The 19,749-nt window shown below is 47.3% G+C and overlaps 1 protein-coding gene and 1 long non-coding RNA gene across 8 annotated transcripts in view; one reads left to right on the plus strand and one right to left on the minus strand.

The window, feature by feature from the left end:
* LOC310666912 overlaps positions 1–10,528 on the plus strand; it is a 155,908-nt gene extending 145,380 nt beyond the window's left edge. The window contains exon 3 of the long non-coding RNA XR_014506096.1: positions 10,450–10,528. This is a non-coding gene — a long non-coding RNA (uncharacterized lncRNA). The remainder of the gene's footprint in view (positions 1–10,449) is intronic.
* Positions 1–19,749, minus strand: part of FBRSL1 (fibrosin like 1) — a 767,640-nt gene that overhangs the window by 636,856 nt on the left and 111,035 nt on the right. The gene's annotated exons all lie outside the window — the stretch shown is intronic.

Below are 19,749 nucleotides of genomic sequence, written 5' to 3' on the forward strand. Positions count from 1 at the left end.
GGACTTAACTGTCAGGGGTCCTTTACCTTTTTAAGTGAGGCTTGTGAAAAACAAGGAGAAGACAATGGAAAATGAACTTCAAAGAGAGATACAAAGGAGTAGATAAAAATCTACAAACAATACTGACCTCTCCACCTCACCAAAAGGTAGAATATTTTTAAGAGGAGTAAGAAATTGGAAATAAATCTACAGGAGGTGCCTGGAAATCTTTATAGAAAGGGGCAGTTAATAGTTAAACGATTAATCTCTCTACTACGAGATGTGGTTTATGGGCACAAGTGCAGGTAGCTTTAAACAAGGATTAGCCAAATTCAGGGAGGATAAGCCAATCAATCGCTACCCATGCTTGCGAATGCCAGTTGCAAGGATAGGCCTATGGCTTTAGTGTCCTGTTTTTAGGCTTCTTGCAGGCATCTGATTGGCTTCTACGGAAAACAGGATGCTGGACTAAATACAAATTTATACCCTGCTTTTTAACATGGAGGTCTCTAAGTGGCATACAACAATACTGTAAAACCTGCAACACTTAAAACCTCAAGAATGCCACATCTCAAAAAAAAAAGAAAGTGAAACATCTGAGAAGCACTGAGGGTGCTAAAGTCCCCTGAAACAAACTAGGTTTGAATAGGCACCTGAAACTCCATAGGGATGGTATCTGTCTAATTTCTTGCGCTTAAGAGACCCACTAATAAGTGCTCCCCACTTTGGGCATACAGGTTAAGGCGGTCCTTAAGGCATTCTGGGCTTTTTAAACCAGGGATTTATACACTAGATGTGGGTTAAATCACAGAGCCTAAGACTTGCCGATCAGAAGGTCAGCGGTTCGAGTCCCCGCGACGGGGTGAGCTCCCGTTGCTCGGTCCCTGCTCCTGCCCACCTAGCAGCTCGAAAGCACGTCAAAGTGCAAGTAGATAAATAGGTACCGCTCTGGTGGGAAGGTAAACAGCATTTCCATGTGCTGCTCTGGTTTGCCAGAAGCAGCTTAGTCATGCTGGCCACATGACCCAGAAGCTGTACGCCGGCTCCCTCGGCCAATAAAGATGAGCGCCGCAACCCCAGAGTCGGCCACGACTGGACCTAATGGTCAGGGGTCCCTTTACCTTTACCTTACAAGACAGTGCAGGTCTTAAACACCAGTGTCTTGTGTTGATGGTAGTCTCGTCCCATCACCAGTCTAGGTGCAACATTCTGCGCTAGCTTTAAATCCCAGACTGGACCCAAGGGCAACCCTGCATAATACACACTACAGTAATTCAGTATTTTAGCATGAACTGCAGCATTCAGGTTTTCCCTACCCAGGAGTGGCCACAGTTGAAGCTTTCAAAAGGCACTCCTAAGTGACAATGATGGTTCAAAAGCACCCCAAAATTATGTACCTGCACCTTCAGGTTTGCTCTACTTCTTCCAAGGGTTCTTGGGACTTAATTGATTCTCAGACTCCCCCTTCTGTTTAGCTGGGAAACCTAAACACATGCTATGAGTCAGGGCGATCTCAAATAAGCATATAACTTCCTTACCCTGATCAGTGAATTCTCAGCTTCCCTGTATTTTGGCTCCTATTCCCCCTTGTGTTTTCCTCATCACCTGTTCCAACTTATACCCCGCAGTCCTCCCAGGGCTAGAAGACTCGCCACACTGGAGTTATTTGTGGTGATGCTGGAGGCCACCATGCAATTATTCTTCTCAATTACTCCCTGATGAGGACTTGAGTACCCCCAAATGGTAGCAAGTATTCCATGTTGGAAACCACCAGCTTAGACGGATCATAGCCCCTGCCCAAGGCTGCTTCTGTTTAAATTAAATCAAAGAAGCACAAAAGGGGGGAGAGACTGATTTAGCTTGTCTGCCTGGCACAGCTCAAAATCTCACTGAGATTTTCCAGTCTTGAATTAACGCTTTAAAGTAATTCCCCGACACAGCAAGTCATCCTTCATACGGAACGATACTAATCCCTTTGCATTTCATGGGCCAGATAAGATTTATATCCTGAACCGATATCTCAACTAGTTTTGTATTCCCCGAGATCCAAATGCAGCTCTGCTCTTAGATTCAAGGCAGCACATGAATTTTCTCAACGGGCTGTAGAAACAGCCATGTGGCTTTTTAAAAAACCAAAAAAAAGCCCTGCTCTCCAAGCATAGCACATTAATGATGGGAGGTAATCTTATTTACCAGACTATCAGCATTATCCCGTTCCATTGACACAGTTACACAGTGCCTTCTGCTGAGCCGAAAACGGAGTGTGCAAATTTGCCCCAATTAGCTTCCATTTAAAATTACTTTTGCGTTTTCAGTACTGGGTTGGAAAGCACACATTATGTCATCACCCCAGCCTCAAGCTAGGATGAGCTGGCCAAGTCCAGGGCTGCTGTGCAACTGGCTGGGGGGGAACTGGACTGGGTTCCTGGTCCTAAGCCAGAGGTTGTTGGTCAGCAGCCCACCAACGCTGAGGAATAAGGGATTGCAGAACTTGAACCCACAGAGAGCCAGAGGCAGGACTTGCAGGAGAACTTCATGCAGAGGTCTTCTTCCAGGAGAGACTTCCTTGCAGTGATGTAGAGCAGGCTGGCAGGCAGGCAGGGAGGGAGGGAGGGAAGCAGCAAGCATCAACATTTTTTCCAACACATTTTTTCACAGCAGGGGTGGTGACATCATCTCCTGGAGTGCTATTTGCCAACGCCTGTGCATGCCAAATATATAAGCCTCTCTCAGAGAGAAACTTATCCAACAAGCCAAACAAAGGGGAAGACGGAGCGAGGGAGAGATAGAGTGGAGGGGGGGAGGGGGAGATGTTCTAAATTAGTCCCTATGGAAATACTTCACAGGGCTGTTTCTTTTTTTGGCAGGGGTGGGGAGTCAAGTGGTCTGTGACCCTGACCAGAAAATGCATTGGGGCAGCTCCTGATAAGATCAACTTCCATGCACAGGAATCTCTCAGGAAACCCACTAACCCATTATTCACCACTTCCCCCATCCCTAAAAAGCTTTTTGGAATGTGGATTCCAAAAAGCTTACCCAAGGCAGCCTTTGTGACAACAGCCATGACCAGAGAAACAGAATGTGTACCTGCAAACACATCCCCCCACCTGCCTAACATCCAGCTGACCTTGCATTGCTTGCTAAGTTGAGGTCCCACCCCCCACCACTTCCACCTGCAATACTGTTGCTGTTCCTTAATTATTAATTAATTAATTAATTAATTAAGGTAGATAATTTATTTGCACCAGCCACCAGCCATTGCAATGTATGGAAAGGCAAGCAAGTATTAATTAAGTAAACGAAAATGTCCTTCATAGGATTCCCATTACCAGCTCAGTTGGAGAGATTACATTAGCATGGACACTGGAGGGCTAGAATGCTAGTTTGGTTGGGGGGTGGGTGGGTTTGTTTGGGGTGGGGGAGAGGGTGTATTAAAAATGCACAATCAGGAATCACTTTTATTATCCCCAACCGAAATGTCCCAACAAAGTGATCAAGTGCTTGTTACTAGTATGAATATGCTTATATCACACCTTTCCTCCATTTTATCTTCACAACAACCCTGAGAGGTAGGATGAGAGACTGTAGTCTTAGAAGAGGCACAGCTTGGGGGGGGGGGGTTATATGGGCAAGGGTCTCATGACGAGAACCTGCAATTCAGAAGTTACCCCCACATCACTGGTCAAGTGCCCATCTTCAGGCCAGGGAGTTGGCCTCTTAAGACTCTCCAGTCTTCTCCATAGGAAGTTGCTTGCCAGGAGTAGTTTGCCATTCTGTAGCCACTAGTCAACCTTGCTGCTTTCTCTACCTCGCAAGACCCAACTACGGACAGATGAAATAAATAAAAATAGCAGCTGAGCTGTGAGTCAAACTTAGCTACCCATCATCCATGTTCACTATGCCCTTTTGGTTCACCTTATCCTTATACAACTCCTTGCAAGCACTGATGTCTGTTGCACCCCGACAGCGATCCCGGGAAAACTGGCCTGGGATCACTCTGCCAAGAAAGGAGAGCCTTCACAAATCTCCTTCCCTCCTAAAGGAGCGCATTACAAGACTCCTTGTGTTAATGAAAGGCAAGGGCCACAGCTCAGTGGTAGAACAACTGCTTTGCATGCAGAAGATCTTGGGGTCAATTCCTGGCATCTCCAAGTAGGGCTGGGACAGATCCCTTCCTGAAATTCTGGAAGGCTGCTACTAGTTAGCGCAGACAATACTGACTTGGTGTAAGGCAGCTTCCTATTTTCCCAAATTTGTTAATACAAGGGCAAGAGGTGGGATCGTTCAAAAAAGGGGAAGGGTTACTCTTAGATCCGTCTGGTCAGGGGCACCAAGTCCTGGGGGCTGGGCTGTTCTGGAACCCCCAAAATATTTTGGGAGGGGCTGCCCCCCCAATGTTGATGGGGCGGTGGAGGCTGAGCACAGAGCCAAGCATGGCATGGTTCCAGTGGCTGGCTCCTCCTCTTCCTGCCATGGAGGGGAAGGACGGTGGAAGCAGCCGCCCACTGGTGGCTGGGCCAAGAGGAGGCAGAGGAGGAGCCTCTGTCCATCAAAGTTGCATGGCCACTGTGTTTGGCTCTGCCCCAGGCTCCTCCCAATGTCCTGACGTCACACATGACATCCCCCACCCCCCTCACCCTTGTAAGTTGGCACCTCTGTGTCTGGCCATCATATCTTCCTTTCTTTTCTTCTGATCTATGCCAGGTAAACAGCTTCTTATTGACAGCCCAGTTTCAATTTTCTGCACGCAAGTTTATTTCAAATGTGTACAGCTGACTCCCAACTTAGGCCGGGGTTATGTTCCGGGAATAGCAGATAAAGCCAAGCTCGTGTACAGAACACATTCTCCCTGCACCTCTAAATGTTCTCCCAAGGTGAGTGCAATGGTGGGTGGGATTGCAGACTTCCCCCCACCCCCAGATGTCCGCTCCATTTTTAAAATATCTTAATGTTTTTTAGCCAGTGCAGAGAGCTGAATTTGCACCAATTAAATGTGCATAAGTTGTAAGTCAACTCTATTTGCAATAGCATAGAAACAGCAACTCTTGATTCCTCTCTACTGCTCATCATTTAACTACTAGGGGCAGATTTCCCATTAGCAGAATATGCATTCCCAGGTGGACACAGAAGCTACTTCCAGAAGCAAAAACAGCCATTCCATCAACTGTTTTCTTCGGCATGAGACATTTTAATTCTCCCTTGTCCTTCCTTGACCCAATGATGTCACTCAGCAGGAGTTCTGGATTTCAAGAGCAGGAAATGCACAGATTGCAAGCAATGGAGCTTTATCCACAAATAAGAACATTTATTTATTCTGATTGCCTTTCCTAGACTGTGCTCAGAAAAAGGATGTGTTGACAGAGCTAACAAAACACCACTAAGGGTGTATCCAACACCAGTTCGCTGGTGACCCATAGAAGCAGACCCACCGAAATTAATGCACATGACTAAATTGGATCCATTCATTTCAATGGGTCCACTCTGATTATGACATAGCTGAATACAACCCTAAGGCTCAATTCAGACAAACATCAAACCATGGTTTTCTATTCACTACAGTTTAGAACTCACCATGGACTGAGAACTCTCTTTAGCATGATTTAAATTTGTTTGCTATTATTTATCATATGCTCAGTACTCTAATTCCTATGATGCTGCAGTCTCTGCAGACTGTGCTACTGCTATAACCCATATTTACCGTTTCAGGTATCATATGAAATGATAAGTTGAAACAAACCAGGGGTGCAGACCCACTTCAAACCATGCTTTCTCTTCTGGCTTCTTAGACCACGGTTTGTCAAATGTGATCTGTGCCAAACCATGGTTCACACATCCTTAACCACAGCTTGCCAAGATGCCTCAATTTAGATCAAATGAGCTCCTTATTCTGCAGCTTGATCCCTAAAATGTCCAGTTCCGGTTAACAATCTTGCAGTCGGCTCAACTATCTGCTCCAGAGTTGAAACAGCGCAAGCTGCTCCTCTTCATTTTTAAAGCTGGCAGTACCAGCAACATCCTAAGCAGTGCTGTCTTTATGTTCTCCCCCCGCCCATTGTTCTTCTCAGAAAAAATGTACAACATTTTCATAGAACAGGGATAAATCATGCATGCAGACTGTGCATCAGATTTGTGAACCAGACTGTTGTTGTTGGCACCCATCTGTCTTGAGAGACAATAAAGGGTGCCTCCTGGGGTGCAGTCAAATTATTGTGTTAGCTGCACTGAAGTTACCATACTGGGGCACAAGCCTGGGCAGTATGTGTGGAGGTCCTGTGTTGCTCAGACGACAAGACCCCCCTCTCAACCTCACTGATGTGGTCCAAAGGAAAACCCAGAAATATGTTTGGCACCTTGGCTGCAGGAGTTGCCAGAAGGTGCCATTCAACCGTCTTAGGAATTCTGCTCCAGATCTGGGTTAAGGTTTACTCCTTAGCCCTTTCTTCTCTCAAAGAGAAGAAGGCAGAGGAAGTTTAGGATCAGTTCTCCTTTTGCTAGACGGGCTACCTTCCCAGGTTGACAAACCTCACCTTCCTTCTACAGCATGTGCAGAAAACACCTTCTTGACAGTTGGACCCACTATTGGTCTCATCAACTCAATCTGTCGGACTCTGTCTTCACATGCAGGGCAAGCCCCTAACTCACTGAGGGTTTGAGACCCACCAGCCATCCTCACCTGGTTTAGCCGGCCACTTGCTAGCTGTTCCCGTGATGTGGCTATTGCTGCACACAGACCGTGTCTGGAAGAAACAGGTGAGAGCTGAGTGCAAGGTGGGAAGCAAAGGTGGGCAAACTACACCCCAAAGGGGCACAGCATGTCCCCCACCAGAGGTAATACCCTTCCAGTCGATACACCCAGACTAAAAATGCAATAAAACAACAATGAGATGCTCAAAATGTAAAGATGTGGACATATGGAGGAAGCATGGCGTGCCTTTTGGTCTAGGACTGGTTCCGCTCACTAGAGCCTGAGGTTAACATTCCCTTCGGGGGGGGGGTCAAATGCCAGTGGTGGGCAGGGCCAGAGACAAAAGAGGACAGAGACACATAGGCCAGTTCAGAGGTCAGCAACCAAAGGCCCATGGGCCAGATCTGTGGATCGATGAGGGGAATCTGTTGGGGGGGGGTTGCGGCACGGGCACCATATTTTTCCTTTCCCCACCACCACCACAGCACAACCTCCTCCCTCCTCCTGGTGTAGCAAATTGCCGGCCACTCGCCTGCTAAGGTTTGTGGCCCTGGTCAATGGGTGAGCGGCTGCTGCGTGTTGCTGAGAGGAGGAAGGGGGCTGGAGTAAGCTGGCCGAGCGCATATCCAGCAGCCCCTCATCGGAGCAAGCTGTTTGCCCCCGCCGCTCGTGCCCCCGCCGCTCTGCCAAGCGCAGGTCCTGTGCCTGCCCTTGCGAGCAGCAGAGGCTGTCTTCGGCGGCGGAGGACTGCTCATTCCTCCTCCTGCCGCTGTCATCAGTGGAGGAGGAGGAACGAACAGCCCAAAAGCACCCCAGGTAGGCAGGGGGACAGGAAGGGCTGGGGGGGGGGAGAGGCCCCCTCTGCATTGTGCACATGCACACACACGCACTCTGGCCCACCAGGAGGTTTGTAGTGTGGTGAACCGGCCCACCCCCAAAAAAGCTTGCCGACCCCTGGGCTAGTTTCTACACACACTTGAACACCTATCTCTCTATCCTCCATGTAGGTAAATAAGAGGCATTAATAGAGTCCCAGGACACATTTCGACCAGGCAAAAACATAAAAGGAGGACCAGTGAGGAGTGTCTCTCGGGACAGAGGGTGTGGCATTCAGAGAGTCCCACTTGGGCCAGATAAAGAGGTCTAGAGGGCCACAGTCAGCCTAAGTTTCCCCATCCCTGCACTAGCTGAACAGATGCTCTCAGCCAGTAAGTGGGCTTTGTCCCTCCCATGGCAGTGAAAGAAATCCCATGTGGGCTAATTCGCCTAAAGGACACTTAATCTCCAGGCAGGAAAAAAAGTTAGACATTGTAATTTTCTACTTATCGAGGAAGAAAGGAAACTGTGAGGCTGACTCCTTTGCTGTAATAATTCCTGCCGACATCCTCTAATGGTTAACACTGAAGCACGAGGAAGAGGAGGAGGAGGAGGAAAAAGAGAAAATAATGTCTAAAACTAAAGAAAATTAAATCCGTGCGTATTTAACAATACTAATCTCGGAGCAGAATTCCAAAAAAATAAAATAAAAAAGGGCTTTAGCACACTTTGCAGAAGAGCTGAAGGGCACAGCTAACAGACCGAAAACAATGGCCCATTAAGCTGGCAGCACCAAAGGGACAGAAGTGCTTCCAGAGCTCATTTTAATTACTTTACAAGTATTAATCCTTATTAAGCATCAATTAGAAGTGGTACCCCCCCCCACTCCACTTGCTTGGTTGAAGTGCACTGCAGTGCATAAAATATTTCCCAATAAGAGGAAAATAGGATCATAGGATCTGGAATGACTGAACAGATAGGGACATCCATCCACCCTACTACCTCATATGCAGCATAAATAGCACAAAATGCCTTTTCACCACTTAAGGGTAGCCTCTCCTTGACAAATATATCCTGGCCTCTGTTATTCATGCCCCAGTAACGAGGCAACACCACTGTACTTGGGACTACTTTGCAGAATGCTCAGACGGTTCGAATGAGCCCAAACCACAGCTGCTATATCCAGAGATGCATCTACAGACCTTCATATGCTATTGGACTCCAACTCCCATCATCATCCATGAATGCTCACCATCTTGGTTGGAGCTGATGGAAGTTGCAGTCCGCAACTGCAGCTGTGACCCCCTCCTCCTATCATGTTGGGATTCAATCTCAGTTTATTGGCTCTCGTCCATTCCACTGCTACATCCAGACACTAGTCCCAGACCTGCACAGCCTAGCCCAACTCCAACGACAAGGAGAAACACGTGCATCTCAGCTGTCTTTGGGAAGCCCACAAACAGGACATGAGAGCAATAGGCTTCGTCCACTTTTCTTCCCCAGCAACTAGTATTCAGAGGCAACTTGTCTCCAGTTCTGGTCCATCGACCTCAGTATTACCCACATTGACTGGAAACCAAGCCTTATGAGGAACGGTTGAGAGAGCTGGCTATGTTTAGCCTGGAAAAGAGGAGATGTGATAGCCATCTTCAGTTATCTAAAGGGCTGACACATGGAAGATGGAACACACATGTTTTCTCCTGTTCTGGAGGTTAGGACTTAAACCAGTGGATCCAAATGAGAAGAAAAGAGGTTCTGACTAAACATCAGGAAGAACTTTCTGATGTTAAGAACTCTTCAACAGTGGAACAGTCTCCCTAGGAAGGCGGTGGAGGTTTTTAAGCAGAGGTTGGATGCCCATCTGTCATGGATGCTTTGGTTGAGATTCTTGCATTGCCAGGGGTTGGATCACCACCACCACAACCACCACCGCCATCATCTGCCTATCTGACTAGGTTGCCCCAGCCACTCTGGGTGGCTCCCAACAAAATATTAAAAACACAATAACTAGATGACCGTCAGGGTCCCTTTCATTTCTATGATTCTATGAAATCATGGTTTGCCTTTACCTCTGAATTGTGCCTCCCCCATCCCAGCAAATTAGCTAGTAGCCCAGTTGGGGGGTCTAACTGGGGGTCCAGCCCAACAGTTCAAAGTCCAAGGCAATGCAGTGTTTGCTGTCTTGATTGCCGAAATCCTTGGTCCTTTCCACAAAACCATCTGCTTCAAAAAGCACGGAAGGGATTTCTGGTACAAACTGTATTCAAACATATCCAGCTCTCTTTAAAAAAATGCTATGCTAATGGATCCCACTTTGTCTGAGATGCATGCCAAACCGATTTGCAAAGAAATTGTGTCCTGATGCCTTCATGCCCGCCTTTCGCTTTTCCGCATGCGAGCAAAGCAGCAAAGTTAAAACAGCAAGTTTATTTTCAGTCTGAAGCCACCTGCCTGTGTTAAGCGTATGCAAATCTTGTAACAAGCACCACAAGCAATTGTGAGAGCAAGACAGGAAAAGTGGGGAGGGGGAGGGAAACCAAACATCTGTCCTCTGCGTTGCACTTGATAAAACCGGCAAGGTAACGTCTCACAAAGATTAACAGACATCTGCTCAATTATAGTCAAGGAGTGGGATGGCAAGCTAACAAAACAAGGAACACAACATCTTTGAAGAGTTACTGCACATCCCACAGTGAGCCTGTAAAAATGCTCTGGTGTTCACCTGAGCTGAAACAGCCTCTCCACCCCATCCCTTTTGCAAGATAATGACTCCCTTTTTTGTTATTAGGATGCATTTTGGCAAACGTGTGAAAATTATGGAGCAAATCTGCACCACTGAGGCAGAAGAGTACAGTCTAGTTAACGAGACATTCCCAACTAAACATCAAAATGGACTTTCTGACCGTAAGAACTGTTCGACAGTGGAACAGTTTATCTGGGGAGGTGATGGACTCTCCTTGCCTGGGAAGTTTTTAAGCAAAGCTATGATGGCCATCTGTCATGTTTGTGTTAGTTGAGATTCCTGCATTGCAGGGGGTTGGACTAGATGACCCTTGGGGACCCAACCAACTCTACAATTCTAAGATTCTATAATTCCTTGCTTGCCCAGATGAAAAGCTATTTATGCAAACAGCCGGAGTTGTTCAAAATCAAAGTATTACAGAAAGAGAACTTTGACAAATGAGCCAAGTCAGATGTTGACTTGACACCAGTTCCATGGTAAAATGAACGCTTTAAATAATATTTGTAGTGGTTGTGTATTTTGATTTGTATATCTTTGCACCCCATTGAATGGTTTTTGCTTTCCCCCCCTATCCGTTTCAATCCAGTATTATAACCTCACTGAGAGCAAAAGGGGAAGAATCCTTATATAGCATAGTCTTCCTGTTGTTGCTGCTGCTAAGAGTATCCCTCAGATCTCCAGGGATTTATTTAACAAGCTCAATGCTAAACGGATGCCAAGGGAACAAACACATATCAAAAAAGCTGACTTCGTTCCTTTGCAATAGCAGAGTTCTCTTGTGCACTCCCTGGTCTTGAATTAGTGTACATTTTTCCACCCTGCGGGAACTCAAGAATCCCCAGTTGTTAGCAATGTCCCTATTTGAACTCTTGCAAAAAAAATAAAAAATCCACCTGTCATTGATCGGCTGGTACAGCTGTAGTGTTGGTCCTCTACTAACCGTGGTTATTGAAAAGCCAAGTTGGGGATCCTTTCCTGTGCCCCCTACCCAATCTATAGGGGAAAGTGTCTATTTCTCAACCATAGTTTACCAGTTTGCCAGAATGAAAAATAACCATGGTTAAGGCTATGCAGAGCTTCCCTTAAGCTCTTAAGGTGAGTAGCAGTGCCATATTTCAGGCTGGGCTTGATGCTTATAAGAGACATTCCCAGAGGCATGTTAAAAAGGAAAGAGAAGAATTAAAACATGAAAGAAGTAGGGTAGAGGAGTATGAAAGTCTGTGTCAATAAGTAAACCATGGTTACTAGCCGTTAGGTTTCTTCAAGTTTTTCCGTACACACATGTGCAAATGAGAATTACTCCAAAGCAGGGGTACTCAATGTGGTACTGCACATGCTTAGGGCTTCAACTCCCATCATCCTCGGCCAGCACAGCCAATAGTCAGAGATAATGGGAGTTGTATTCCATATCAATGTCTGGAAGGCACCAACTGGCTTCCTCTGCTTTGAAGAGGTTCCACTCAAATCAATGCACCGTAACAAGAGCATGTCACTATTGGGAACTGTCAGGGAACTGCCATCAGAGCGGGAGGCGGAGAGGAGGCTCCCGGACGATGGTGGAGAGGGTCCTAGTAGAAGGAGGGATAGCCCATCCGCTGGGGAAGGTAATCAGCGTAACACCAGTGGGAAAGGGGAGGAGATGGAGGAATCGGAGAGGTGGCTCCAGGACTCTTCGCAGGAGACCAGCGGAGAGGGTACGAGTGCTCCATTGCCCACACCCACCTTGCGCAGAAAACTTTCGCACAGGCAACGGGGGAGGAGACTGGGCGTCAAACAGCTTCTATGCTGGAAGCGGTTTAAGAAATGCCCACTGACGGATTCTGCCAGCGACTGAGGCAGCCACGGAACTTGAGGCTGTCCTGATGGAAAGGTTTCAACCATGCAACTTAGCCAGGAGTAAAGGCAACGTACGCACGAGCAAACCCCTAGAACCATTACAGGAACATTCTGCGAAAGTTGCCCATTCCTACAGGTAACAATTAATATTCCCATTTACGGTGCACAGCAGCAACTTATCAATTCTCTTTTGCGACGTGCTGATTCTTAACAAGTGTGAAGGTTGTAATCGTAACTAAGGCTGTTCAGAACTCTCTTTAGATGAGCCCTCAATCGGGGGGGGGGGGCCTCCCTTTTTCATGTCCATTTCCTGGGCATTCTAGCCGCTCATTACAACACAATTCAAGGTACATCACAAAGAAGAAAGGTAACACAGGGATTAGGGACCGGTGGCCCTAAGGATGATGCTGAACTGCAGCTCCCATCAACCCCAGGTGGCCACCACGTTGCCTAGGGCTGATGGGAGCTGGAGTCCAACAATGATCATAGAATCATAGAATCACAGAGTTGGAAGAGACCACAAGGGCCATCGAGTCCAACCCCCTGCCAAGCAGGAAACACCATCAGAGCACTCCTGACATATGGTTGTCAAGCCTCTGCTTAAAGACCTCCAAAGAAGGAGACTCCACCACACTCCTTGGCAGCAAATTCCACTGTCGAACAGCTCTTACTGTCAGGAAGTTCTTCCTAATGTTTAGGTGGAATCTTCTTTCTTGTAGTTTGGATCCATTGCTCCGTGTCCGCTTGTCTGGAGCAGCAGAAAACAACCTTTCTCCCTCCTCTATGTGACATCCTTTTATATATTTGAACATGGCTATCATATCACCCCTTAACCTCAATGGTTGAATGGTGCCACATTGGCTTGGTCAGTAGAGCATGCAGTTCTTAATATCAGTGCTGTGGGTTTGAGTGCTGCACTGCAAGGGGTTCGACTAGATGACTCTGGGGGTCCCTTCCGACTCTGGTCCTATAAAGTGGTGTCACTTTATAATCATCTTTTTTTTTACAGAATGTAAAGGGAGAAATCATTCACAGGTGGTATGTGAATGTAAGCAGGCAACCCTTCTGTGAATGAGCTCAGCAGAGGCACTAAAAATAGCGAGAGCGTGAAAACAAGGGCCTCTCCGCTGATGTACTGTCCTGTCAATGAGCTGTCAAGGAAGCCAATCCAGTTTTCCAGCGAACTAGAGGAACGGTGACGGGTCAATGCTAGTCACTCACTCATTTTTTCAGCTCTGAATGCACAGTATGCTCAAATCAGCTATACAAAAAACAGCAGCAGGATTCAGCGCTTTTTCAAAAAAGGCAGACAGCCAGACAAGCCATGCATGAAATATGAACTGGGCATGCATGCAGCAGAACCTGAAATGGAGGCATGGGAAGCTCCCATATATCATCAGGCCATTGTTCCATTTCCTCCATATTGTCAGCACTGACTGGCAGCAGCACTTTATAGCATTTAATAAAGAAGAAGAAGAGGAGTTTGGATTTGATATCCCGCTTTATCACCACCTGAAGGAGACTCAAAGCGGCTAACATTCTCCTTTCCCTTCCTCCCCCACAACAAACACTCTGTGAGGTGAGTGGGGCTGAGAGACTTCAGAGAAGTGTGACTGGCCCAAGATCACCCAGCAGCTGCATGTGGAGGAGCGGGGACGCGAACCCGGTTCCCCAGATTACGAGTCTATCGCTTTTAACCACTACACCGCACTGGCTCCCAGCCGTATCTGGAGATAGCAGGGACTGAGCCTTCAAAGCTCTACCACTGACCTAGGATGCTTCCCCAGAAACAGTGAGGCCTGGTTCTGAAATTCCACCTGATGTCTGTAGGAAGAAAAACACCACCACCACAAAAGAGCCTGTGAGCAGTTGGCCACTCTGCTCCCGAAGGAGGCGAATAATGTCATGATGGATGCGCAATGGAACTACATTAGGAGGAAATTGGAAAGAGGAGGCTGTCATTCAGCTCGCTGCGGCTCAGTCCAAAGCCTGCGACATTCGCGTTTTTGCAGCTTCCCTTCTGGGCTCAGGAAGACATTCAAAGCCAAGAAAGATTATGCCTCTGAGTCATCAGCACCACCAGGAGCCTATTATGAAGTGGGAGCTAATTAGGGATTCCACAGAGGCTCCGAGCAAGGCAAGGGTATAGTTACCTTAATAACAGCTTTCTGCCGAGGGATAAAAAAGAATATCCTCATTTTCTAGCCTGCCTTGGAAGACAGGTGAAGAATGGGAGAGCAATAAAGATCAGGAAACAATTCTTTCAAATGATGAGGCTCTGTAGGGCTGGAATAGTGGAGGCAGCCCAAAAGGGAAAAGGTAAAAACTAGGAAGGGGTAATAGATTGCATGCTAACACGACACTCATCTAAATAGTGGTCTTCAGCTTCCTCTTGATCCCTGGGCCCACCTTTAGTCTAGCCTTGTAAATAAGCTCATGAAAGTTATTAGCCTGCAACGGTAGACAAGCAGACAGTTATATTACTGCCTTGCAAGAGGGCTGGTTGGGATGCGGGTGGCGCTGTGGTCTAAACCAATGAGCCTAGGGCTTGCTGATCAGAAGGTCGGCAGTTCGAATCCCCACGACAGGGTGAGCTGCCATGGTTCGGTCCCAGCTCCTGCCCACCTAGAAGTTCGAAAGCACATCAAAGTACAAGTAGATAAATAGGTACCGCTTCAGCGGGAAGGTAAACGGCGTTTCTGTGCGCTGCTCTTAGTCATGCTGACCACATGACCCGGAAGCTGTCTGGGACAAACGCTGGCTCCCTTGGCCTATAGAGCGAGATGAGTGCGCAACCCCAGAGTCGTCCGCAACTGGACCTAACGGTAAGGGGTACCTTTACCTTTAAGAAGGCTGGTAGAGGAGGAGGGATGGAGAGTTATGTCCCTACACCAACATCTCACTAAATTTCAATGGTGGGCCTGGAGAAGCTCACTTGGGCATAAAAAAGAGGGCAAAGTGCTTTTTGCTTCCCCCACCAACCTGACTACTGGCCTATAAGCTTCCATGGATACCAGGTTAGTGCTTAAATCAGTGTTTTCTCAAACCTGGGTCCCCAGCTGTTGTTGGACTACAACACCCATCATCCCTGATGGCTGCTAGCTAGGGATAATGGGAGCTGTAGTCCAGCAGCAGCCGGGGACCTGAGCTGGATAAACACTGGCTTAAAGACAAAGCTGCTTTAGTCCCACTTTGCAAACAACCGATTTGTAAAATACTTATTCTCCTCCCTTGAGGGAGGCATGTGGAGCTCAGTGGTAGAGCTCCTGCTGTTCATGTAGAAGGTCCAAGGCTCATTCCCTGGCGTCTCAAGGCAAGGCTGGGAGAAAACACCTTGTCTGAAATCCCGGAGAGTCGCTGCCGGTCAGTGTGGACAGTACTGAGCTGGGTGAACCAACGGTCTGACTCAGTATAACGTTGCTTGTTGACGGGGGTGGAGGGAATGTTTGCATACAGAAGATCCCAGAGTCAATCTGGGCAATAATGGGTGTAGAAACTCCCAACCCCCCACTATTTTTACCCTCAAAACAACCCCTTGAGGTAGGTTGTAAAAGAGAGAGAACGAGAATGGCTGGCTCAGTCACCTAATACACATCTGCTGAATGAACAGGGATTCGAACCCACTTCTACTCTGTCACAGAGCCTCCCTGGCTCATCTTTATTGGTTTATTTCGTTCCTTTTGAGATAAGCATTGAATGTTTCCCTGGGGAAGGGGGTGGCGGGGGAAGATGACCTCTCCTCCAACAGATAGTCCGAGGTCTAAGCACTTAATGGGCCATCAGGATGAAGCAACATTGGGACCATTCCGAAACCTATTCCACGCTGCTGCGTCGCTCATGTCAAATTACAGAGAAAGAACAGTGAGGAACCCTGGAAGGGCAATATGCCTACCTGCAGGCGAGCAGCAAGTTCAGCAGTTCCTGTCCTCTCCTCTAAAACCTTTATCTTAAAACGTTAACAGCCGAGAAAGGTTCCTAGAGGTCTGTGGCTGCATGACCATTACAAGCAAGGCTGGTTTATTTTGCTCAGTCTCGGAGATGGGGTGGGAAATGCGGGGTTTGCCACCCCCAGTTAACAAAACTCTGCAACCCTGAATAAAGGTGTAGGTATGTTAAAGGTGTGTTGCAGGGATGGGGAAACTTGGAAGCTACAACTAATCCAGAATGCGGCTGCTGGAATGGTCACAGAGAGGGGCTGCAGGGACCAGATAACATCGGCTCTAAAAGATCTACATTGGCTGTCTAGCTCGAACAAACCAGTTCTGTTTAACACAGCAAAGTTTGCACTAAAAGCCTCTCAGTTCAGGAAAGGCCTAGAGACCTGCCTTGTGCCTGGAGTTTCCTGCAATTTCTGCGAAATGCTTTGTAATGTTTTAATTCTATGTGCTGTATTATGCTTTTGAGGCTTGTCTGGTTTTGTTTGTTTGTTCTTGGCTATAACCTGCATTTGGTCAACCAAAAAAATCTGATTGGCGTTGGCTCCCAGTTTGCAAGCACAATTCAAAGTGTTGGTTCTGGTTCCTCCTCTGGAGGAGCGTCTCCAGCCCCATCATCCAGCTTGGACACTGAGGTCCAGATCCAAGGGCCTTCTGGCAATTCCCTCATTGTAAGAAGCGAAGCTACAGGGAACCTGGCTGAGGGCCTTCTCGGTAGTGGCGCCTACCCTGTGGAATGCCCTCCCATCAGATGTTAACGAGATAAACAATTATATGACTTTTCGGAAACATTTGAAGGTAGCCCTGTATCGGGAAGTTTTAAATGTCTGGCGTTTTTGCTGTGCTTTTATGGTGCTGGAAGCAGCCAAGAAGGTGGCTGCTTTCTACACAGGCTTCCCCACCCATTTTCACCTTCCAGTCAGGCAAGCAAGATGCATTTTCCAAGTTCAAAGGCACATTCTAGTTAAGCTGAAGGAGGGTGCAAAACAGGGCTGATAAAAGGTTTGGTTCAGGCAGGTGTGTCCTCTGGAGACCTTGCTTCTGTTTCCCCTCTGGATCATCAAGTTTAACAGCCTCAAAATTCATGCCCAACGTGCCAAGGCTGCCTCAAGGCCAGGTCTCCCATTCAAAATAAGCCTAATTATCGGCTTTTCAAAATGATTCAGGCTGCTTCTAATCACATAAGCTAGTGACACAGAGCATGGCAGGTCGACTCTCTTTTGGGTGGGGGGAAAAAGTCAATGGAAAGAATGCAAAAGGAGCGAACAAGAGAGGCAGCTGGGGTGGGGGGAATCAACAGCCTCTGAATTAATTGTATCATAGCTTCCATCTCTCCTTTTTTCCAGATGATTTCTGTTTGCAACGAGACCTCTTTCGATTAAAAGAAGAAATGCAGGATAGAAGGGCCTTGCAGTGCCACCACTTAACATCTTGAGCTCTCCACGCAGCCTAGACGACCTTCAAGTATGGAAGTGTTTGTTTTTTCTCTCAAAGGCAAAGGTAAGAGAAGCCTCCCCCCGCCACCGCCTCTCTCTTTGCAGCTTCAAATACTTGAACATGTTCAGCTCTCACACTTGAACCCCTGTTAGGCTTTCCCAGCCTGCTCCCCACCCCCACAACACAACTAAAGTTCTGTGGCTTACCACAAGTATCTGATCGGACACTCAAGAAGCAGAAATGACACTACTCAGGGCTGTTGAGTGTGCTTGAAACACAAAGTTGGGGGTGGGGAGAGGCAGGGAGCAAGTTTGAAATGGATCCACCAAGTGGCGGAAATACCTGAGAGCTTTCTGAAATCAAAAGTGGTCAGCATGCAGAAAGATGAATGGAGAGGGAGGGAGACCACAGGGAGCTGAAGTATGCTGAAACAGAGCATTGCCCCATTTGGGTGGGTTGTTGTTGTTTGTATCTTTATTTTTTAGCTGCTATTAGAGTTTATGTGGAAATTGTGAACTTCTTGGCATGTTTTACTTATTGTTTATGGCTACTTTTTCACTTTTACAAGTTGGTTCATGTTGTAAACTGATAGGAGCATGGCTTTAGCTATGGGAAGTCAGCCTCTTCCCCCACCCCCAACTCCTTCCCCCTGTCTTGCCACCAGCTATGGCTTTAGTACTCTGAAACAGAGCCCCCTCAGTGCTATAGCTCTCATCAACTTCGTTGGACCGGTCATGTTGTGCGGATGCCTGATGATCGTCTTCCAAAGCAACTACTCTATTCCGAACTTAAAAATGGAAAGCGTAATGCTGGTGGTCAACGAAAGAGGTTTAAAGACTGTCTCAAGGCAAATCTTTAAAAATGTAGTGTAAACACTGACAACTGGGAAACACTGGCCTGCAAGCGCTCCAGTTGGAGAACAGCCTTTACCAAAGGTGTCATGGGCATTGAAGACACTCAAACTCAGGATGCAAGGGAGAAACGTGCTAAGAGGAAGGCATGTTTGGCAAATCCACACCATGATCAACTCCCACCCGGAAACCAATGTCCCCACTGTGGAAGGACGTGTGGATCCAGAATTGGCCTCCATAGTCACTTACGGACTCGTTGTTAAATCGTGTTTATAGAAGACAATCTTACTCGGCTATGAGTGATCGCCAAAGAAGATAGCTCTGTGTGTAGCTCAAAGAAGAGAGCATCTGCTTTGCATGCAAAAGGCTTTAAGGTTAAATCCCAGGCATCTCCAGATAGGCGTGGGGGGAAACTCCTGCCTGAAACTCTGGAGAGCTGCTGCCAGTCAGTGTAGACAACACTGAGCTAGATGGTCTGACTCGGTATAAGGCAGCTTCCTATGTTCCTGTTCCTCTCCCAGGAACTTCCATGGATCACCTGAATGAAGCTCATGGACCACTGGTGGTCCACAGACCACACTTTGGAGAACCCCTAGTATAAACAACAGTTGGAATGCTCTGCCTCGGGAAGTTGCGGACTCTCCTTCATTGGAGGTTTTTAACAGAGGTTGGGTGGTCATCTGTTATGGATGCTTTAGCTGAGTTTCCTGGGGGGTCCCTTCCAACTCAACATTTCTATGATTCTATAAACCACCCCAAGTGCTTGCAAAACACACACACACTGAGGTTATATAAATATCATCACTTCAGAATATTCAGAGTGTGTCTTGGCAGGGGATGCAAATGTTCTAAAGTAGAGCTATTTTGGTCCTGCAAATAGATGCTTCCCCTTACGCCCAACCATGCATCCTTATCCATGCAAACACATCCCCATAACCCACAGATCCTTATTCCCAATCTAAGCATGTGTTTGAAATTGAGGAAATGGCCACCACAATGCTGTTTTTCCCAGAAGCCCACCTAATGGGACTTTGGCAGAAGATAACTCTATTTCACAGGAAGCAGAGAAAAGGGGGGTGGGGGCGAAGAATCGTAATTGTTGGCATGCCTTCAGCATCCAATATGCTTTAGCAACATATAGATTTGATTAAAAACATTTGCTTCCTGTCCAAAACCGGGAGGGAGAAAATGAATGGGGCTCTCTATGAACCAATCAATCTTTCCCAACTTGTCCATTTGCCAGATGGTGCCACACTTCATCGTGGGGGTCGGGGGGGGGGACTGAATGAGTGCAGAGTCAGTCATCGCAGCAAGCTTGCTTACAACCATTTAATCTGCACGAACTGGAGCGGGTGGAAGGGTGATGGGAAGAATATTAATGGGCTGATCACTTGGCACAAGCCGTTCTACGGAGGAGTCAGGGAGCAAGGGCAGGCAGAATCGTTACATTCAGGAGACAGGGAGCAG

This window comes from Podarcis tiliguerta (assembly GCF_965153285.1).
Source record: "Podarcis tiliguerta genome assembly, chromosome: 16".
Taxonomy (NCBI): Eukaryota; Metazoa; Chordata; class Lepidosauria; order Squamata; family Lacertidae; genus Podarcis; species Podarcis tiliguerta.